The sequence below is a fragment of the Pleurodeles waltl genome, chromosome 9, assembly GCF_031143425.1.
Source record: "Pleurodeles waltl isolate 20211129_DDA chromosome 9, aPleWal1.hap1.20221129, whole genome shotgun sequence".
In the NCBI taxonomy this organism is placed as follows: domain Eukaryota; kingdom Metazoa; phylum Chordata; class Amphibia; order Caudata; family Salamandridae; genus Pleurodeles; species Pleurodeles waltl.
Window position 1 is genome coordinate 992,422,046 of NC_090448.1, and position 19,584 is coordinate 992,441,629.

General features: G+C 47.1%; 1 protein-coding gene across 1 annotated transcript in view; it reads right to left on the reverse strand.

Annotated features, from left to right (window-relative positions):
• The window catches only part of LIN52 (lin-52 DREAM MuvB core complex component), a 261,161-nt gene that overhangs the window by 241,449 nt on the left and 128 nt on the right, over positions 1 to 19,584 (reverse strand). The window lies entirely within an intron of this gene.

The following is a 19,584-nucleotide window of genomic DNA, read 5'->3' on the forward strand; positions in this document are numbered from 1 at the left end:
ATTTTGAGAAGCTCTGGATACCAAACTCTCCATGCCCAATCCGGAGCCACTAGGATTACTTGGGCCCGGTCGTTCTTGATTTTCTTGAGAACTCTGGGCAGAAGTGGTATAGGCGGAAAGGCGTACAGGAGGCCTGAACTCCAGTCGTGACGAAAAGCGGCGCCTAGTGATAGCCCCCTTGGAAACTCCAACGTGCAAAACTGCTGACATTGCGCGTTCTCTACGGAGGCGAACAGATCTAACCAAGGCTCTCCCCACTGCTGAAGGAGTCCTTGCGCCACCTCCGGATGGAGACACCATTCGAGATCCTCTAAGCATTTTCGGCTGAGCTCGTCTGCCCTGGCGTTAAGAGAACCTGCCAGGTGTTGAACCACCAGGGTCATGCCTTGCTGTTCCAGCCATGTCCAGAGACGTAAAGCCTCTTGACAAAGGGTCCGCGACCCCACACCGCCCTGCTTGTTGCAGTACCACATTGCGGTAGTGTTGTCCGTAAACACATGCACCACCTTCCCTTTCACAACAGGAAGATATGCTTTTAATGCTAGCCGGATTGCCCGAAGCTCCAGCAAGTTGATGTAGAGCCCGGATTCCGCCGGAGACCAGTGACCTCTGATGTCCACCTCCCCCAGATGGCTGCCCCACCCCAGAAGTGACGCATCTGTCACTAACGTTAGATCTGGTTGGGGAAGGGAGAGGAGTCTGCCTCTGACCCAATCGCAGTTCCCTAACCACCACTGCAGATCTTTTGCAGTCCCCTACGAGATCTGAACCATGTCGGTAAGATTTCCCTGATGCTGTGCCCATTGGAACTTCAGGTCCCACTGCAGAGCCCTCATGCGCCATCTGGCATGCTTGACCAATAGGATGCAGGAAGCCAAGAGTCCCAACAGCCTCAGAGTCTATCTCACCAAAATCCAGGACAGACGCCGAAACATCAGTATCATAACCTGAATATCCTGGACCCGCTGTTCAGGAGGATAAGCCAGATACTGCACTGTGTCCAGAACAGCTCCGATGAAAGTGAACTTCTGAAAGGGAGTCAGGTGTGACTTCGGCACATTTATAGTGAACCCCAGCGAATGCAGGAGGTCCGCCGTCGTCTGGAGGTGGGTGACGAGAGCCTGGGGCATAGAAGCCTTCAACAGCCAATCGTCCAGGTAGGGGAAGACTGAAATCCCTAACCTGCGTAGATGAGCTGCCACCACCGCCATCACCTTTGTGAACACCCGAGGGGCACTGGTGATACCGAAAGGAAGCACGGTAAACTGAAAGTGCTCATGGCCCACCTTGAACCGCAGGTAACGCCTGTGGGCTGGCAGGATAGGAATGTGGAAATACGCATCCTGCAAATCCAACGCTACCATCCAGTCTCCTTGGTCTAGGGCAGACAAAACCTGAGCAAGAGTGAGCATCTTGAATTTCTCCTTCTCGAGGAAGAGATTGACGTCCCTTAAATCCAAGATAGGGCGAAGGCCTTTGTTCTTTTTGGGAATCAGAAAGTAGCAGGAATAACAAACCACTGCTTCTTCTGATATCGGGACTCTTTCTATGGCTCCCTTGGCCAAGAGAGCCATAACTTCCTCGCGGAGCAAAGCTAGATGGTCCTCCATCAGCCATTCCTTTGTCTGAGGGATAGAAGGAGGGAAAGACTGGAAGGGAAGGTAGTAGCCCTTCCGTATGATCTGCAGGACCCACTTGTCTGTGGTGATGGAAAGCCAGTGAGGGAGATGAAAACGAATCCTCCCTCCAACTGGACGGACGTGATCCCGCAGAACCATACTAGGAGGGCTTGGGCGCAGTGGAGGGTGGCTATGTGGCGGCCGACCTCTGGCAGACCCTCTGGGTCTGATGGTACCACGACCACGTCCTCTTCCGGGATGCTGTGAAGCCTGAGGACAGTGGCTGAACTGTGGCTGGCGTGGTACCACGCCCCTTTCGAGGCTTCGTGCTGGTGCTGAAAGGCCCAAGGATCTGGCAGTGGCTCGAGAATCCTTGAATCTCTCAAACGCGGAGTCTGCCTTTTTGCCAAAAAGGCGAGAGCCATCAAAGGGCATGTCCATCAAGCTGGACTGGACATCCCCTGAGAAACCAGTAGAACGTAGCCAGGCGTGGCGACGTAGGGCCACAGACAATGAAATCGCTCTGCCCAGCGAGTCGGTCGTGTCCAAACCACACCGGATCATAAACTTGGCTGCTTCTCTCCCATCCTTGACAGCCTGGGTGAGAGTGTCCCGTACGCCCTCCGGGACCTGGGGCAGCACCTGTGCCACCGTATCCCATAAAATATGGGAATAACGGCCCAATAGGCAAGAGGTGTTTACGGACCTCAATGCCAGGCTGGTGGAAGAAAACATCTTCTTCCCAAGCTGATCCAGCCTCTTGGATTCCCTATCCGGGGGAGCGGAAGGGAAGGCACAACGGGAAGTAGAGGCTTGGACAAACAAGTTCTCAGGAGTGGGGTGTTGTGTCAGGAAACTAGGGTCGCTCGGAGCGGGCCTATGGCAGCGGCCGACCGTCCTATTCACAGGAGCCCCTGTGCTGGGTTTGGACCATGTACCCAGAAGGATGTCTGTAAGAGACTCATTGAAGGGCAACATCGGCTCTGATGTTGTCACCCGCGGCTGAAGCACTTCTGTCAGGATATTCGTCCTGACTGGCACCGTAGGCAAATCTTGGTCCACAGCTGCCCTACGCACCACCATAGCAAAAGAAGCACCCTCCTCTGTAGCCACATTAGGAGGAGAGAGAGCATACCAGTATCTGGAGACGTGTCCAGTCCACTGGCCTCCAATAGATCCTCATACCAGTCCTGTTGTAATCCACATTCTAAAGGGTCCTCAGACCCCTCCCATTCCTCTCCTGCGTCTGACTGATCTACATAATGCTCAGACAATGATCTGGGCCGAATTGGCTCTGTCGAAGTCGGAGTCGTATGATGTCGCTCCGGCTCCGGATCATCCTGAGTAAGGATGGGGCTGCCACCGGTGGGCACCCTTTGCGGAATCGTCGACGTCGGACCCGGCGCCAAAGGAGGTCGACTGTGAGGGACAGGCACCGCTCCGGATCCAGTATCGGATCCTGGGGTCCCCAAAGGCGATGAGGCCGAAGCCGCCGGCGTCGAATCCGAAGGGACCCCCGCGGGGCCCGAAGACCCACCCGAGGGTGCAACCCGCTCAAAAACAAGACGCATGGCCTTGTAAAACTCTTATTTGAGCGGGGATCGATCCGGTCCCTGGAAAGGGGGGAAGACGCGGAGTCGACTCTGGCGACGGCTCCGCGGAACCGCGCTCGGAAACATCGACGTTCCCTAGACGTCTCTTCGGCCGACGGGCGTAGCAAAGACGAAGTCCGCTTGGACCTCTTCTTCTTCTTGTGCCTCTTACCTTCGGATGACCTCGAATGCGGGGAAGAGGACTTGGGGCTCCGGGAGCGGTGCCGCGACCTCCTCCTGCTGCAGGACCGTGACCTCCGCGGAGTCGCACCGACTGAAGACGAATGTCGGGCCGCAAGAAGCTTAAGGGATCTCTCCCTCAAGGCCTTCGGCGCCATGGCCCAACAGTCAGAGCACAAGGTGGAATCGTGGTCCTTCTCCAGGCACCAAAGGCAAACACGGTGCAGCTCCGTCACCGACATGGTGCGATAACACGCACCACACGGCTTGAACCCCGTCTTTCTCGAAGACATGACTTCAAACAGTCAAAAAGGCCTCGACAAACCATCGAAGAAGGGTAGCTCTTTCCGGAACTGCGCTTAACCGGCGCGGAAGGAAAAGAACTGACGTACGCACGCCGAGATGGCGTCTATATAGACAACCGTGACGTCAGACTGCTCCAACGACGCTGACGACGCACACGGAGCTGGTCGACGCACGCGGATCCGAACGACGACGCCCGACGGCGCGTGCAGGGTACTGCTCAGAAAAAACTCCGGATTCAAAGCTAACGCCAGGGACTTCTAAGGTAAGGAAGCTGCAGCTAGAAGTCTCTATCAGATACACCTCTTTTCTGACCAAAACACACACACACATTACATGCCAGATTAAACAAGACACGTTGTGCCAGGTCTTAGCAATCATACCATGTGCAAGGTTTCATCAGATACAACCCATTGCATGTCTTAGCAGAGACACCCTACAGCAAACCAAATAAAATACATGCAAGGCCAAGGATCAACAAGAGAAACTCCCTGGTGTCTGTTCACACCCTGGTGTATGTTCCTACAAAAACACCCCAGGCATGGTTTCAGCAGATACACTTCGCACTACCAGAACTGACACACCATGCCGGGATACATAAAACAGACCATATTCTAGGAAATTTTGAGAGCTCATCAGGTCTTACTAATTGGAAATGTTAATCTTTACATGTACATATCCTTAGGGGCCTTGGACGGAAGTCTGCTGATTGTACGTACGTAATAGGATATAAGTTGTAACTTCCAAATCACACCACATCGAGCACATCCTTAATTTAGTCTCCATCAAAGAACTGATAGTCTGTAAGGAGAAATATAAGTCACTAAGTTGGTCTGACCATCACGGCATAGTTTTCCGAATTATTACAGTTATGGCTTACATTTATAAATCATCCATATTTTGTCTTAAGAGAAATAGGAGATGCCACTGTGTAAGAAGTGTCTTTCTTTTTACTCCAACTAGATAGTGTTCCTAAGTGAAGACTTTTCAGGCATCTGTAACAAGCCTCTAAATAGTCTAGCCCTAAGGAGGAGCTGTTGGGTTCAAACAAATACAGAAGAATGGCTTGCTGCAAAAATTAAGAGAAAGTAATAGAAAGACACGAAATTAGAGAAAAAATGGCAAATAAGAGGTAAAATGGCAAAACAGTTACCGAGCAAAATACTAAGGAACACACTTAAATTACAGCAGAGAGCACGCCAACCAACCAGATCAGTGGAGTCTCTGGCATCATTTCCCATGGAGAACGACAACTTGCCATATCCAGAGATGCTGACCTGTCTGGCAGGCAACTCTGTGCTTTCTGTGGATGGACAATTGTAATGCATATACTGAAGGTACAGATTAATTTGGAGTGGACAGCGTGTTTGTTACCTAAAGCAAACTCACAAAGTAGGAGTTTGTTCAGGAAAAACACTAAAACAATAGCGCAGACACAAAGGGAGTTTTACCCGTTTTTTTTTATTTTTTATTTTTTACTTAAAATCAGGGCCATTTTATGAGCTTCAGTCTTCTTGGTTGCATAGGAGATCTAAGCAGGCACAATCCCAGACTGGGAAGGAGAGAGATTGATGCAACAACTTTCGTGTGATGGGGGTACCGGAGCGGAGGAGCCTAGCATCGATCTCTTTCTGGAAGAACTCATCCTGAACACCCTTTGCCCCAAGAGGCCATCCAACTTCTTTTCTACTGAGAGGGCGCATTGAACATCAGGTCCCCACCACAACCGGAGCCCCACACCAAACTATAATTGCCAGGATATTTAATTACAGAGGCCAAAATGCAATCCTCCAAGCTGCTCGCGTTTATGGCGGCCCCCATTTTGAAAACATGGGTACTCTGCAAAGACAGAGGCAGAACTTTGATGAGTCAAGAAAGCCCTCAGAGCCAAAGAGATCCAGTGCATGATGTTATAGATTGCGAGTGGTGGCGGAGGGAAAGACCTGACACTTCGCCTCTCCAGAGGAGGCATGGAATTGAAAGAAGGTATGGCGAGCTGCTTGCTGGCAAGACGCTAAAGAGCAGAGAGCTCCACACCCAAGAAACATACTGAACTGCAAAACTCTGCCTTTCCTCAACGGCAGCAGATCCAGGACTCCCTCAGGGACACAAAAGAGATTGATCCCTGTAGGTTGTGATACGAGTAATGAGTGATGTGAGCAGCAGTGTCGCAGAGCCACCTCACAAACGGCAGACCTCGTCTGAGCTGGAGAGTGCCTGGAAGGGCACAGCAGGGCTGATGGGTGGGAGCTGTTCAAACAGGAACAGGTGTTTTGTTTTTTTCCTACTTATGCAATTTGGGATACCATGCTTCGAACAAATATTCTGACAAACTGACAAGGCGGTGTTAGCTCACCCACGTTATTTGATAATTCTACTGGAGCTGTCAGGCATTCTGCAAGATGGGGCGGTGGGCGGTTTTAGACTGACGATGCAGGACAGCAGGTAGAGGGTAGTTATGGGGTTTGAATCAATTTTTTGTGTTACTTAATAAGTTAGCTCATCTCAGGTGTCAGGCGTGTGCAGACAATACAGATGATATGAGGCTACACTACAGGGCACGGACCGGAACCATGCAGAGAGGGACCCACCTTAGGGTACAGATGTATATAAACTCATCATGGTTACACCAGTGGCAAGACATGCACAGGAGGAGCTGAACATTAGGACATGGAACGTAAATGGTCTGGGCAGTAAAATTAAAGGTGCACTAGTGCTTTAACGTCTGCACCGACACCGCTCCAACCTAGGGCCTGATTTAGATACTGGCAGATGGGTTACTCCATCATAACAGTGATGGATATGCCATCCGCTGAAATCTAAACCCCATTATTTCTTATGGGATTTAGATTTCAGAGGATATCCTCCACCATTGTGACAGGATAACCCATCTGCCAATATCTAAATCTGGCCCCTAGTGTTAATTCAGGAAACACACCTCCGGAGTAATCACTATAAGTCCCTTGATAGATTCCGCTACACACCATTGGCACATGGAGGCTATACCACAAGCTCACGAGGTGCAAGCATTCTAATCAAGAAATCAGTACCGTTTATCCCCCAGCGCATGTAGCACAACCCCCTTGACCACTACATGGCCCTGTCAGGATTCTGGGTGGACCTTACACCCAACATATGCTCCCTATATATACAGGGAGTGCAGAATTATTAGGCAAATGAGTATTTTGACCACATCATCCTCTTTATGCATGTTGTCTGAATCCAAGCTGTATAGGCTCGGAAGCCTACTACCAATTAAGCATATTAGGTGATGTGCATCTCTGTAATGAGAAGGGTTGTGGTCTAATGACATCAACACCCTATATCAGGTGTGCATAATTATTAGGCAACTTCCTTTCCTTTGGCAAAATGGGTCAAAAGAAGGACTTGACAGGCTCAGAAAAGTAAAAAATAGTGAGATATCTTGCAGAGGGATGCAGCACTCTTAAAATTGCAAAGCTTCTGAAGCGGGATCATCGAAAAATCAAGCGTTTCATTCAAAATAGTCAACAGGGTCGCAAGAAGCGTGTGGAAAAACCAAGGCGCAAAATAACTGCCCATGAACTGAGAAAAGTCAAGCGTGCAGCTGCCACGATGCCACTTGCCACCAGTTTGGCCATATTTCAGAGCTGCAACATCACTGGAGTGCCCAAAAGCACAAGGTGTGCAATACTCAGAGACATGGCCAAGTTAAGAAAGGCTGAAAGACGACCACCACTGAACAAGACACACAAGCTGAAACGTCAAGACTGGGCCAAGAAATATCTCAAGACTGATTTTTCTAAGGTTTTATGGACTGATGAAATGAGAGTGAGTCTTGATGGGCCAGATGGATGGGCCCGTGGCTGGATTGGTAAAGGGCAGAGAGCTACAGTCCGACTCAGACGCCAGCAAGGTGGAGGTGGAGTACTGGTTTGGGCTGGTATCATCAAAGATGAGCTTGTGGGGCCTTTTCGGGTTGAGGATGGAGTCAAGCTCAACTCCCAGTCCTACTGCCAGCTCTTGGAAGACACCTTCTTCAAGCAGTGGTACAGGAAGAAGTCTGCATCCTTCAAGAAAAACATGATTTTCATGCAGGACAATGCTCCATCACACGCGTCCAAGTACTCCACAGCGTGGCTGGCAAGAAAGGGTATAAAAGAAGGAAATCTAATGACATGGCCTCCTTGTTCACCTGATCTGAACCCCATTGAGAACCTGTGGTCCATCATCAAATGTGAGATTTACAAGGAGGGAAAACAGTACACCTCTCTGAACAGTGTCTGGGAGGCTGTGGTTGCTGCTGCACGCAATGTTGATAGTGAACAGATCAAAACACTGACAGAATCCATGGATGGCAGGCTTTTGAGTGTCCTTGCAAAGAAAGGTGGCTATATTGGTCACGGATTTGTTTTTGTTTTGTTTTTGAATGTCAGAAATGTATATTTGTGAATGTTGAGATGTTATATTGGTTTCACTGGTAATAATAAATAATTGAAATGGGTATATTTTTTTTTTGTTAAGTTGCCTAATAATTATGCACAGTAATAGTCACCTGCACACACAGATATCCCCCTAACATAGCTAAAACTAAAAACAAACTAAAAACTACTTCCAAAAATATTCAGCTTTGATATTAATGAGTTTTTTGGGTTCATTGAGAACATGGTTGTTGTTCAATAATAAAATTAATCCTCAAAAATACAACTTGCCTAATAATTCTGCACTCCCTGTACCACCAAGACCACATGCCACAATGCTTCCAGATATCAGTGCCCTACTTTTAGAAATGCCAGCTGGGATCCTTATAGCGCGGGGATGACTTGAATGCAGCACTATAACCAGGGATAGATCGATAGAAGTACGGCTATATCACAGGACAAAGCAGGACCGTTATAAGCCTTCTTAAAAGCTATGGGACCAATAGACCTATAGCAGGTGCATAACCCAACACAAGGAGTGAGGGCTGACAGAAGCTGGGAAGAACACATATCCCTATATGCCGATGACGTCCTACTCTACAACACTCAGCCATCCCTTTCCATAAACAAAGTAACCCAGGTCTTCAACATCTTTTGGAGCTATTCGGGCTGTCAAAATAATTGGACTAAATCATTGGTCTTTCTCCAATAGGGTGAAATCTCTAGAAGGCAGACTGCATGGCACTGTTAGTGCTACATGGCTTCCAATTCCTGTGGATCTATGTCACTTGAGACCCACAACAATTTCTATGCAGGAACCTATTCCCGCAATTAGACAAGCTCCGAAGGGATGTAGCACACTGGAGGAACCTTCCACTGTCCTTAGCAGAGCAGCGATCTACAAAATGATGACCTCCCATGCATTCTTTATGTGCTCCAAAACACGACATTCAAGATCCCACCAGAGTTCTTAAGAAGAATCGATCATGAAGTATGTTTACTGCTATAGAATGAAGGTGCCCTTCTCATTGAGCTGTGTAAGCTACAAAGGAGGGTATATGACAGTGGCCTAGCAGTCATGGATATCTTGAAGTACTTTTGAGTGACACAGCTGCTAGTAATAAATTACTGGATCTTTTCGGGCTTTCAGAACCAACCTATTGAGTAGACAGGTAAGCCCAGGGTCACAGACAACATGAGACAATCCTTTATCATGGGAAACGAAAACAAGACTTACCAATACACACTCAGACAGTGGTTAGGCTATGGAGGGACGCCACAAACGACCTAGACTGGAAAGTTAAGCTCACCAACTTGACCCCACTATGGGACAGTGACTCATTGCACGAGGTGGGGGGCTTAACAGGTTTCTTGAGATGAGAATTAATAGGAATAGAACACCTGAGCGACATCTGAAAGGGGACAAGCCTTAGTACAATTTGAGATCCTCTGCCAAGAATACGAGCTGGTAGAGTCAGAGAAATACAGGTATCTAATACTGGAACACTCCCTTGGGACTCATATAGTGGAGAGGGAGCAATTACCAGAGGTGTCGCCTCTGGAAGACAGTTTACTCAGAGAGTCCAATAACCTACAAGGCGATCTCTACAATATACAGGAAACTGGTCAACAACTCTCCTGACCTGCTGGTGGCGCTGAGAGATGCCTGGATCGGTGACCTCAGCAACAGAGATGACGACTGGTTAGAAGCCAGTCAAAGACCAAGGGAAATTGGGATTCATGCCCAGTTCAGGCTAGTACAAATTGAGATTCTACATAGGTCCTATTAAGCTAGGATCCTACCCTACAAGATATGAAGAGTGCACACAACATTATGCCTCTGGGGATGTAACCAAGATGGCACATTATTCCATATCCTATGGGAATGTCCGAATGTCCGATGACATACAAGTACTGGCGAAAGGTCACAGACAGAATGTCACAAGATTTATCTTTGGAGGTTCCCATGAATGCACAATGGCTTCTCCTACCAGTAGTGGGGGGGGAGGGGGGGGAGTCCGTACAGATACCGGAGGATCTGGATAGTGGTGGCTGTAGGGGTGGCCAAGCACAATACTGCAAGAGCACGGGCATGGCTATTCCCCTAAGAATCTAAGACTGGGAGTCAGACCTCAACCTGCGCCAGAGGGCGGAACAGGTATTTTACCAGAGCAGGGGTTACCCCAAGAAGTGGGAGAAAGTATGGGGGTCTGGCGTGAGTTTAGAGGTTATTGACAGGGGAATATTTCTGGGAGAAAAGAGTAGATCACTCCTGTTGAGCCGTGTTCGACCTGTCAGCTATTGGTGTGGTCTCCCCTGTCTTTTTGCCTCTGACCTCCTGTTTCTGATCCTGTGTTGAATTTGGTTTTTGCTGGCTTTGGGACTCTGGGCACTTTACTTCTGCTGACTAGTGCTAAAGTGCAAGTGCAGTCTGTGTAAATTAAATTGGTGACTGGTTGTTCCATGATTGGCATACTTGATTTACCAGTAAGTCCCTAGTACAGTGCACCAATTGTGCCCAGAGCCTGTAAATCAAATGCTACTAGTGGGCCTGCAGCACTGATTGTGCCACCCACATGAATATTCCTGTGAAAATGTCTCAGACCTACCACTGCTGTGTCTGTGTGTGCAGTTTTAAACTGCCATTTCAACCTTACAAGGGCATCCTCTTGCCAGGCCCAAACCTTCCCTTTAACTAAATGTAGGTCACCCTTAAAGTAGGCCCGAGGCATCCCTATGGGCAGGGTGCAGTGTATTCAAAAGGTAGCACATGTACTGGTGTGCTTTACATGTCCTGATCGTGAAATATTGCTAAACCTGTTTTTCACTCTCCCATATCCTGGGGTCTCCCATAGAGTAACCTGGGAACTGCCACAAAATATCTTTTAAGTGTAATTTCCCATTGGCAGCAGATAGAGATATGGAGTTTGGGTCTCTGAACTCACAATTTAATAATACATCTTTTGGTGAAGTTGGTTTTTGAACTTTGATTTTGAAAATGCCACCTTTAGAATACATGCCTGGACCCGGACGACAGTTGGGCTTTTTGTGCATTCACTTTAGACAGTCACAATAAGGGAGCTGAGGTATGCCCTGCATATCCTGATGGCCCATCACTAGGCTGATGAGTCTTTCTGAGCTAGAGTGGTGGGAGGAGCTGACTCCTGCACCTGAATAAGGATGTGCCTATCCTCACCTAAAGCAGTCTCCAACCGCCTGGAGTGCTTCTGGGGCCAGGGCAGAGAAAGGAAGCCCCTACACACTACAAAGACTTCTCTTTAAAGTTTGTCTACTTCACAGACAGAAATGGGTATAAGTACTGGACCTCTGACACCACATAGTTAGAATCCTTTTAGACTTGGGAGATTCTGCCAGGAAGAGCTTGGTGCTTTAGGAGGTACTGCCTCTGCCTGTTGTTTTGTTGTGCTGGACAGCTGCTTGCTGCTTCTGTCCTGGGAGTGAAAAGACTGGGCTTGGCTTTCTACATCCTGCTTCCAAAGGTTCTCCAAGGGCTTGGACTGATCTTGCCTCCTGTTAAGAAGTCTCAGGGACATCAAAAACTTAATCTGCCAGTGCCTGGGCTATTATGCTAAGAGTCCCAACTTGCTAAGTGGTGCCAACTCCAGTCCCTGGGCCCATGGAAGTACAAGGTGGTGAGCAGAAGGAGAAAATCCATGCTTCAACACGCCGCACTAGAAGAATCGATGCAGCAGCTACGCCACGGCTGGAAAATCGACGTAGCACCTCTCTTGCAGCGCCTCTTTCAGCGCAGTCCCATCAATACTGCACGGCTGGATTTTCCGCGCAATGTCCCTGGGCCCCAATTTTTCCATCGAATCTGCACCACAATAAGTCCCAAGGCAGTGTGTCCGGAAATCAACGCAGCGCCTTTCCTGCGAGGAAAGAATCAACGCATCACCTTCCCCTGCCAATAAGGAACCAACGCATTGTCTCACCTGTGAGGCAAGAATATACGCATCACCTCCTTTGCGACAGGGTGCAAACCACGGCCAAAGAGAGACCCCATTTCTAACAAGTGGATGATGGTAAAAGCCATATGAGCTGTAATAGGCCATAAAAGTGGCATTATTGATGCATATCCAAGTTTAGCCTTGGCAATGTCAATCTTCATTGCTTTGTACGACACTTGATACCCTATGCCCATTTCCTGTACATGCTGTAGGATTGAGCAATGTTTCAAAAAAGAGAGTTAAAAAAAAAAAGAAAACCTCTGTTGACAAGGATAATCCCGAGATCTATGCCTGACTTCACTCTACTCCAGGATGGAAGGCCTAATCGACAACATGGTCCCTCAGCCCCCAAACCTTTATCCCAATAGAACAATTCATTTTGATCCCCAACCAATGGTCCTCAGGTACACTAGACTCTGTTGTGCCACTGAAACTCCAGTGACCCTGTCATATTTCCCAAGGCTCCAAATGGTATGGTTGAGGCTTTTCCACTTTTGAATCCTAGAATTGTGTACTGGAGCAAAAATGTGAGCAGAAAATGGCTCAGAATATGAGCTAATATTCATTAAACAGCTGAAAACCAAGATATTTGTATTCCTCTTCCTTGGTTATGGTTTTGCCACATTCCAGACTTACTGATTTTGTGTCACAAAATATTATGATTTTGGTCTTAAAATTGTTCTCCAGCCTGTTTCACATGGTGTAAGCATGTAATTTATCAATGAATCTTTGTAAACCAACTTTTGTTTTTGCCGAATAGCGCTAAATCATCAGCATAAAGTAAATTTGGTCTTTAAACGCCACCTAATTTAGGGGCGTGCACTTTGATTCTGTCTAGCTATTCAAACAAGTCAGCAATATTATTCAATAGGCTGGATAAGGTGGGTGTAGTACAGACCCCTGCTTGAGTCCAGTTGGAGTAGCGATATTTATGGAAACTTTTATCCAAGTATTTATAAATAATAATTCATTCGCTCTCAAGGTTTGATGGGAGGCCCCGGAGTTGCAGCATAAACCAGAGATTCACCAAACTGTAACTTGCATGCATGACTAAATGCTTAATTGAATTCACAGAATAATTTCACTAATATTACTTAAAGCAGTGAAATCTAGGGAACAAAGCAAACTGTGATGAGACAAATGGCCCACAGAAGCAATGCATTATTGGTTCTGTGAAGATATGGGAAGTTTGCTGAGCAACTGCCAACACTGGTTCCACGTCCAGAAACTTCATAAAATGTTTAGGACATAAAATGGCCAACCAAGGGTCTAAGCGAAACTAGCAAGACTCTCTCCACTAATGATTGTCAAAAGGTGCCTCTATAAATTCTACATTAAGAAGCAAAAACATCCACAGTGTCACTTTTTTTCCTTTAAAAATAACCACCATTCTACAACAGAAACACCTCTCAAAATCACAGTAAGGACAACAACATCCAGAAGTGGATATATGAAAGGGATACAAGCCTTTTGATACCTACCAGGACTCGAAAAATCTAATGGACCACTAGCTATGGTGAGTTTTATTTTATGAGGTTGAGCTATTTTTAGATCCTACTTCTGGCGAGTGGTCAAAGAACAGGTGTTTTGTTCAGTCAGAAAATGAATTAGCAATTGAGATGCCTTAAATCGTATTCTTGTCACATTTTCTCTGTGTTTAGAGACAGAAGGAAAAAGTCAGGTTGTCTTCTTGCAATGCAAATACTTTTCCTTGTGGCTGCAGAGTTCCAGGACTTTGTAAGGTGAACTGAACTATGTGAAATGAAAGGCTGTTAGTATCAGGTTTTTCCTAACACACAACATTTATATAACTAAGTCAACTTTACAAATATAATTTTGGCCTATTTATGTTGCTTTTGGGATTGCCAAGAATAAAATACAATTTTACCTAAAAATCTGTGTCTTTTTTCATTGTTTGAAACTAGAGGAAATGTATTTGTCGAGTTGCACCGGTGCAACAAATGTGAGCAAAGTAGATTCAGTTCATTCTGTTTTACACAGTCTCAACTGTCTTTATGTAATAAGTAGGAGGCCAACTTCATTTGATGCATTTCCTACTATGTAGCAAAGAAAGTGAATTTGGCTGAATATTTGCACCAGTGCAAACTTTACGAGCAGTGTCATTTTTTACGTCTCAGCTGGCTCTTCGAGTCATGTTGTATATACTTTGTGGGCTAACAGTCAGCCCATTGGCTTGTTATTCGTTCCTTCCATTGTCCTTTAAAAATGCTTGCCTACTAGTGGTGAATCCTTCTTTTTTGGCCCTCCTTTTTGTGTGTGTGTTTCCGCCCATGGAGCACGACCCAAGTACTGTATCCTTACACTTTGTTGTTTATGTGTTCGTTTTGTGGGACTATTTTTCTTTCCTTCCTGCTCGTGTTACTGTTTGCCTTGTTAAACAGCACTTAACACAAGTGCTTGTGTTTTCACTTACTGCTCCAAGCTCCTCTGTAAACAGTGCCTGTAAATCCTACTCTCATCTCGTCACACTTGCTGTGCTACCCACTCCTTCATTGCTGCTTGTTTGCTTCTTGCATTTTGTGATAACTGCATCCGTGTTACTCCCCTCCCCATACTTAAAATGTGGACGTCACTGTTTAGATGGTGGAGTGAAGTGAGCTGGTGTTGGAAGGTGAGTGAGGTTTATAATATGGGTTTGAGTTGGCGGATTTGCAGTTAGTCGCCTCCTTTTTTGTTGAGTTGAGCTCCAAACTCTTGCCTTAAAATTTAGGGTTTGCAGATAGTTCCAATTCTATGCCACTACCTCCAAGGGTGGCAATGATATTTTAAAATGGGGATTCTTTATAAGTGAATGTTATGTTCCCCATGAGCTTCCATCTGATGGCGGCAGCAGTTGTCGTTTGCGATTTCTTCCTGCATCTGAGGTGGGGCTTGATACTGCCTCTATGCCCTCTGAAATAGGTGACCCCTCCTCCTTAATTACTCAAGACTTGTTTCTATCAAATACCACAAAGTGTCATGAAAAATAGATAAGTCCGGTTTTTGGAATCCACTGACGACTTATGGCCTGCCTAGTCTGAATTAGCCACACAGTTATGTGCAATTCAATGTGACAGGGTGATGAAACGTCTCTGTTATACCGGTTCCTTCGGTATGTGAACAAACTGTTGTAGCATGTACTGTGTGCTGTTGATGAAAAGTTTCTCTGCTGTAAGGGTTCTCCAGTTGCTTCTCAGCTGCTGAAAGTTCTCAAAGACACCAACACCTTTGTAAACAGCAGTCAGCAGCACTGACCACAGCCCTGCTAGGAAAGTAAAAGTGTGTCAACAAGCCCAACTCTAAATTAATCGTTGGCGCATTTAAGCTTCAGACTTAAGTGTTTGTGATCAAACGCCTGTCCTGGGACGCGGCCTCAAACTTCTCTAACACAGAAGTGTCAGGACTTTACAATTTGAAGGAAACGACGGAGCCTGCTGTCTTCAGCCTGAGTCATACTGCCAGAATGCTATTTCGTTCTCTAGTTCAAGTCGATGCCAAGAGCTTATTTACATCGTATAAGCTGAATAACCAATAAAGTTGCATTTTTTACAAACATATCCCTTTGGTTTTATTTCCTACTAGTTTCGCGTTTTGATACGTTTTACCAATTTGTGCCAGGTGAGCTAACAGACAGGTTTATTTGTAAATCCTTTTGTTTTAAGTAGATTTCACATATTCTGTGAAGTCATGACATTCCCCAAAATCAAACAGTTTGTTATGCCGAGTAATACTTTAGCTGTACTTTTGATATCAATTTCCATGTAGCTGTCAGGGCAACTAAGTTGTGGGAGTACATCCATGCGAATGTGATGGAGGACCCTGTGACTTAATATCAGTGGCTACTTTTGTCTTCTGCGTGGCGGACAGACTGGTTCACTATTTTATTAATTTGCTTTAATTAAAAAATGGTTAGGTTACTGAATGAACACACCCTTAGGGACTGTAGGACACTATTTAAAGTTGTAATGTACAAAAATATAGTGTTTCACAGTGCGCATTACAGCAGCCTTTCCATTTGTACACATGCTAATTACATGCTGCTCGAATGACTCAGTTTAAATGTACTCACTTACTCGACCTCAGAAGTATGGAAGGCTTTCTTAGCCGTTGGAGCTTTTCAATGCTTGACTAGCAGATCAGAGTTGCAAGATGTCAACAGCGAGTGTTGAAATCACTGAATCAACTTGGGGCTAATGGGTAATTCACATCCTAAATGAATCTTTTTAATGTTACCCGCCTCAGAAGGATAAATGGCTGAATCAACCATAAGACCTGCACGCAGCTGAGAAGGTGCTTAGCCTACTGCTAAGCATTGGCAAAGCTAATACATCTTGCCTTTTCAAGATCTATTGGCTTTGTCAATATTTTTTATCAATATTGCCTAGCTTATTCAGGTCTCTGCTAAGGTCAAGCAGTGTAGCGCTCCAGCTTATCAAGAGGACCATGCAATTTGCTGCTCTTGAGATACAACAGTGCTTAGCACCCTGCGGTTATGTAACAACATTGCTGAGATCTATCAATCAATCAATCAGTCACGGGGTCTTGTATAGCGCAAGCTTGTCACCCTGGGGGGGTCTCTAGGCACTGGGGGTGGGGGGAATGCGGGCCTCTTTGGCTGATGCTGGAGGTCAAAGAGCCAGGACTTGAGCTGCTTTCTGAAGTCTTTCAGGGAAGGGGTGTGCAGATAGAGGGGAAGGTCGTTCCAGTATCTAGCGGCGAGGTGGGAAAAGAAGTGACCTCTGTAACATTTGTGGCAGATGCGGGGACGTGGGCAAGGGCTGGTTGCTTGGTGGAAGGTGAGGTGGTTGTTGATGTAGGCAGGTCCAGCGTTCGGAAGGGTCTTGTACGCATGTGTGAGGAGCTTGAAGAGGCATCTTTGCTGGACGAGAGCCCTGAGGTGGGGGTGATGCTGGTTCTTCTGGGGAGGTGGAGGACGAGTCTTGCTGTCGGCATTCTGGATGGTCTGGAGGTGGTTCGTGAGGTGTTTTGTGGTTCTGGCAGAGCAGGTTGTTGTACTCAAGTTGGCTGGAGACGAGGGCCTGAGTGACTGTTTTCCTGGTAGAGATAGGGATCCATAGGAAGATTTTGTGGAGCATGCGGAGGACGTGAAAGCAGGCAGAAGAGAGGGTGTTAATCTGTTGTTTAATGGTACTTTGGGTGTCTACAATGGTCCTGAGGGTGTGGTGGGTGTGGGACCGAGGGCGGTGGGCCACCACGTGTCATCCCAGGGGGGCGGGCTTGTTCCCAAAGATGAGGATTTCAGTTTTGTCTGAATTTAGCTTGAGGCAGTTGGTCCTCATCCACGCGGCGAAGTCGGTCACAGTGTTTTGGAAGTTAGTTTGTGTGGTGCCGTCTGTGAGCGGTAGAACAAGCTAGGTGTCGGCACAGGAGACAATGTTGAGTCTGTGTGTGATGTCTGTCAGTGGAGTCATGTAGATATTTAAGAGGAGGAGGCCTGGGGAACCCACAGATGATGTCACTGGTGCAGAGACTTAAGGAGGGAGGAGGATCCTCTGTGTTCAGCTTGAGAGGTAAGGGGAGATCCAGTTGAGTGTGTTGTCTTGGATGCCAATGCTACTGAGTCCAGTGATAAGAGTGTGGTGTGAGATGGTGTTGAAGGCTAAAGATAAGTCAGAAAATGAGGGCTTCTGTTGCCCATAGGTTGAGGATGCGCCTGATGTTGGTAGCTGCAATCAAGGCGGTTTCGGTGCTGATTGGCCGGAAGCCGGATTGGGATGGGTTGATCATGTTGTTGTGTTCGAGGTAGTCCGTGAGCTGGCTGTTGATGGCCTTTTCCAAGACTTTAGCAGGAATTGGAGAAGTGAGTTGGGGCGGAAGTTTTTTAACTTGCTCGTCGGCTGAGGGTTTCTTTATGAGGGGCTTGACCTCAGCATGCTTCCAGGCGACATGGATGGTGGCTGTGGAGATGGAGGCGTTGAGGAGTTTTGTGATGGAGGCTCCGATTGTTTTGCCCCCTTGTTTGTAGAAGCACTGCGGGTAGGGTACATGGGGGATCCAGAGTGGGTTGGGGGTCGAAGGTGCTGTAGATATCATCGATCTTGTGGTGCAAGTAGTAAAATAGTGTGTTGCAGAGGGCTTGGGAGGGGTGGATTGTGTTCTCTGTTGCTGAGGGGCAGGAGAATTCTCTGACGATGCTGAAGAGTTCTCTGGCGCAGTTGGTGCTTGTCCCAATGCAGGTGGTGAGTGCTTCTTTCTTGGTCTGTCTGAGTCAGTGGTGGTATCTTTTGAGGGCAGCCCCGAAGGAGTCAAGGTTGGCAGTGGTCTTGTTGGAGCACCAGTGTCCTTCTAGTGTCCTGCAGGGACATTTGAGGGTCAGAAGTTCTGGGGTGAACCATTTGGCTTGCTCGATGGGCTTGCTGATGGCGATTTTCTTTGGTGGGGTGATGGTGTCAGCAGCTGAGGAGATCCAGTTGGAGAAGTTTTGCATGCAGCGTTCAACGATGTATGCAGGGGCTGATCTAGATCCCTTGAGGGTGGCAATCCAGAGTGTTTCATGCAGGTTGGCTTCATACATGTCAACTCTCGCAATTCTGGCAAGAGACTACAGATTTCAAGGCTAGTCTCCCACCTCCCAATTCCTGCATGTAATAACCCGATCCCTCTGCAGGTGTCAGCTGACAGGGCCTGGTCTTGTATAACTTGGAGTATGCACTGCCAGTAACCTGCTTCTGCAGGCCAGTGCACAGCACTTGCATCACGCTCTCACTGCCTGCCATAGTGCTTTCTCGTGCTCCTGACGGGTAAGGGAAAAAAAACTTACATTTGCATATCTAATATCCGATCCTGCAGCGGCAAGCTTGCAAATCCCAAACATAACAGTAACATGATTCAGGCCCCAATAGAAGTCAATGGGAGTAATTCATTCTCCCGATTTTTTCCCAGAATTCTCCCAGTTTTCTCTTCTAAAATATTGGCATGTATGTAGCTTTGTCAATGCTTGCTTTCTTAACTTCGGAGGTTCATGTGACATAAAATTCAGGGGCAGCGACAGAACTGCGTTAGTCACATTAAGTAATTATTTTAGTACTTTCCGGCCCCTGGTGGAGTGGCAAAAATAAAGGACACCAGGCGCCGTGGTTGAAAGAAAACTAGAGACTGGTACGCTCTTAGTCCTAGGGTTGATGCTCACTCTTTCCAGGTGAAGCAGCAGGCACAGCCTCAAGTGAGGTGACAGAAAAGCTTTGCGGATGATGACGTACATATTGTCCAAAACAGACCCCGGACACGTACTGACACCTTCAGCAAGTCCTATTTAGCGTACGACTGTTTTGCATTACTGAACTAAGGTACCAGAGCCACGTGCCTGGCTCTGCCTGAGCTCAAGTTCTCTTGGACACTTGAACCAAAACAAGGCGAGCATTCATAAGACTTCGTTGCTCTTGGGAACCGGGTCTGGCATCACTGTGTACAGTGTGAGGAATGGCGCGATATTGAGCAGCGAGGATGCGCTAAACAGGGTCGGGCTGTAGTTTGTGTTTTTTAATTTAGTTCTTAATTC